The following is a 4,128-nucleotide window of genomic DNA, read 5'->3' as shown; positions in this document are numbered from 1 at the left end:
TATAAGTCTCTGAGTGATTATTTGAAAGTGACTGTGGGACTAGGCCGGACAGAAAAGCCTCTAGTTACATTTCTCTGCTCATCTATACATTGGCAGCCCAGGGTCTTGGTTTGTCCTTTGCTGAAAGTCTAATTTCCTGTCTGTGAAACATTGTAACATTCAGAAGTGGCCTAGTTAAGTATACACTAACCTTGTTTGTATACTAACCTTGCTTGAAATGTATGCCAACTTCACTGAGTGTGCATAGCTCTTCTGGCTATAGAAAAGTCTTGTATATAAGTTAATATTTTGCTATTGTAGTCTCCCTTGTCCTGGTGGACCCCTAGTTTACTCTGACTGGCATCACAATTGTCAAACCATATCTGCATTGCTTTTCTCAGGCATGTCTTGAAACCCAGGTGTGCAGAGCAGTGGGTCTATGAGTCTCTCTGCATCTCTTCCTTTACCTATATATCCTTCACCTCACAGATCAGCACCCAGTGGACCCCAGCACACAGGAGGTACTTCTTAGTACCTGTGAGCTCACAGTTCCAGCCTGAAGCCAGCATCATCTGATCTTATGTCAGCTTTCCTAAAAATACTATCTTAACTGCAAGTCAGTGAATTGTTAGGCATGGCTGCTACCTCTGGAAGCATATTCCTCACCAAGAGGGCTTAAAGTCATCCCATTTCTGCATTTACCACAGGAAAACAAAATTTACCTAAGGGACTCTGAAGAAAATTCCATTCCATATTTTAATGTCATAGTTGAGATTTGTAATTTCCTAATGGATTTATAATGGGAAAGAAATTACCCCTTAATTTAGTATTCTGGCCAGACACCAAATCCATCCTCATTTTGAGCTGAGCACTATGACCTCTGAGCTGCAGAGCCCCCATCTTCCTTTTGGACACTAAACTGAACACACTCAGTTTAGAGCTTGGAGACCCACTGGAGGTAACCAGTCAGAACCAAAGGGAGAAGCGCATGCGTCTTCCTCTCTAAAGCACATCATGGAATATTCAGCATGGGGCTGGCAAGATGGTTTAGCAAGCAAAGGTGCGAGTTCAATCCCTGAACCCACATGGTAGCAGGAGAAAACTGACTTCCACAGGCTGCCTCTGACTTCCGCATACACACACACACACACACACACACACACACACACACACACACACCATATATACACCACACATCTCTCTCTCTCTCTCTCTCTCTCTCTCACACACACACACACACACACCATATATACACCACACATCTCTCTCTCTCTCTCTCTCTGTCTCACACACACCACAAATAAATATATGTTAAAAAATAAATTCAGAGCCATGTGGTGGTGGCACACACCTTTAATCCCAGCACTTGGGAGGCAGAGGCAGGTGGATCTCTGTGAGTTCCAGGCCAGCCTGGTCTACAAAGCAAGTGAGTTCCAGGGCAGGCTCTAAATCTACAGAGAGAAACCCAGTCTCAAAAATAAATAAATAAATATTCAGGATGATACCAAGATGATAAAGGCCAGGTAGCCAACTGTCATTCTTCAGCTTGGGCTGTGATAACAGTACCACAGACAGAACAAACATTTATTTCTCACCATTCTGGAGGCTGGAAATCCAGGGTCAGAGTGAAAGCAGGACTGAATTCTGGTGAGGGCTCTTCCCCACTGGTGAATAGAACTTTCTTGTGTCCTCGTGTGGAGAGAGACAGAGAGAAAACAAGCTACTCCCTGATATTTCTTCATATGAGAACACTCATTCCATCATAGGACCCCAGCCTCCTGACTGTCCCTCTAAACCTAACTCCTTCCAAGGACTCCATCTTTAAACGCCATTAAAATGGGTGTTAGGGCTTCACCATAGGGATGTGAGGGGGTCACATTCAGTCCTTTACACTGCCAGGTGTCAGAGCAGGTGCCATGTCCCCACTGCGATAACTCAGCATTCTTGAAAGGGAGGCCAGCGCCACCCAGCCCCATGTGAGGGGGGAGGGAAAGGGGCAAGAGGGGAACGAGGTGCAGCAGCCAGGAGGCCAAAGGTACAAAACAGGGGCGCGCAACCTGTCTGGATTATATAGGTAAGAGCCTCTGGGGGAAGGGCAGGCCAGTCCCTGGGCTGGAGAGTTCAGTGTAAGGGGGCAGGGTGTGCCAGTCATACACTGTAACAGGTAGGGGTTGAGGAATGCTGGGAGAACCTGGCAACGGGTTCGATTTGATATGTTCAATAAACACCTCAGCTGTTTGTCCTGGAGGTTTAAAAGTTAGCAGAAATGAAACCCCCAGAAGAGCCTCGGAACTACATTGGAGATGGAGCAGCTGGGAGACTCGGAGCTCCAGCCCCAGCAAGGTGGGAATAGTCAGCTGGATAGAAGGGAAGAGTCAGCAGAAGGCTGGCACAGAGCACGGCCCACAAGAGGCAATGCATGAGGCCAGGAAGGCAGAGGTGGCCGTGAAACCGATCCTTGAGGGTCTGACGAGGCAAAAGTGTGGGCAAAGACAGAGCTCCTGGAATAGGCCCACTGAGGACACAGCCCCTGGTCCCAAGGATAAGAGGAAATAAAGGTCTTGGGGGGTTTCAGGCAGGACAGCAGCTTGTTCAGGTGGCCTGGTGACAACCTTCTTCCTAAGATCTAGTCTTCTACCCAGAAGCACAGCTCCACTCACATCACGTCTTCCTTGTCCAAGATAGCCCCTGCTCTGGCTTTCCAAAGCCCTTACCCTCTCCACCATGACCTTCATAGCCCCCATGGGCAGGCCAGTGGTCAGTCATCCTCCACCTCCACCCCCAGTGCTCAGTGACACTACTGAGGCTTTTGGTCCCGGGGCAGCTGGTGGAACTGACGGCTTTGGTGGTAGAGACCAAAGGCTACATTATGACCAAGAATCCTTTGAAAGAAACTGTGTTTGCCAATCTGACTCACTGACTCAAACCTGGATGACTGGAGAAGTTGGAATGTGGCAGGTCCAGAGTCTAATTACAATTTATCTTTTGCTATCACTGGCCAGTTATGAGCCATTCCTTGTCCACCTCTGTGTCAGACCTAAAACATCTTAATAAAAATCATTGGAATATATTAGTTTAACAAAAACCTCATTCTCCACCAACCAAAGGGCTAGGAATGCTTGCTGTCAGATAGCATCTGAGACCTGGACCTGAGACTTCTCCACCTGGCTGGAACCCTACCTCTCTGGTGTTCCCACCAATGCAGACAGGCATCTGCAGAAGCAGGACTATTCCTTAGTCAGAACAGCAGGAGGGCCGCCGTTTCTCCTGGGAGTGGAGACTGCATAGCAGGGTTAGTATGTTTTGATTTATGATCTTTATTCTGTTACTTATAAAAACTGCATGAAACGTCTTCCACATTGGAGCATGGAATTTGGAGGTAACTAATCTATTTCTGGGTCCTAATCACTCAAATGTAGCTTCAGCATAAGCTACCTCTTCCTCCCTTGGAGGTGAGAGCTGTGTTTTGTGTTGACAGGGTCATCAGATTTCCAGAGGGTGGGGCCTCAACACGATGTGTCCTGTGAGTCAGGTGTGGGGAAACAGTTGGGATGGAGGCCTGGAGCTAGAGTGCCGGCCCTCCTACCCAGTGCCTGCTGAGTGACGGAATACTAACCCTCAAACCGAGGAAACTTCGTGAAACAAGCATCAAGGGAACTATGAGCTCGCTCGAGCCTACCCCCCACCCCACCTCCTACCCCCTCACCCCACACCTCCCCACCAAGTTCCCAGTAATAGGACCTCCCTAATGACCCTGCTGTGTGACTTTGGATGGGTCACATTTCCCTTGAGGAAGGTGCCCTCATCTGTAAATTGAGACTGAATGAGACACTCCACAACACTTTTGCAATAAGGTCCCCACCCACTCGCCAGGGCCTTAGCACAGCCCCGGAAACCAACAAAAATGAGCTCTTCCGGTTTTGTGTTCACCCTGCTAACCACTGGTTCTGCAGAGATCTCCAGTGATGATGTGTCTCCCCTTTTCATGCTTCATCACCAGATGATTCTTCACTCCTAGTTACCCCAAGAGGCCCAGCCTGTGGGGGGGGGGTGGAGCCAGGTAAAGCAGCCTAGGAAAGGAGCCACATTCCTTCCATCTCCCAAGGGATCAAAGGTCCAAGCCTGTGGCCTGTCAATACTGAGCCTCTC

Source organism: Mesocricetus auratus, unplaced genomic scaffold (assembly GCF_017639785.1).
Source record: "Mesocricetus auratus isolate SY011 unplaced genomic scaffold, BCM_Maur_2.0 Super-Scaffold_4256, whole genome shotgun sequence".
Taxonomy (NCBI): Eukaryota; Metazoa; Chordata; class Mammalia; order Rodentia; family Cricetidae; genus Mesocricetus; species Mesocricetus auratus.
This window is presented reverse-complemented; position numbering follows the sequence as displayed.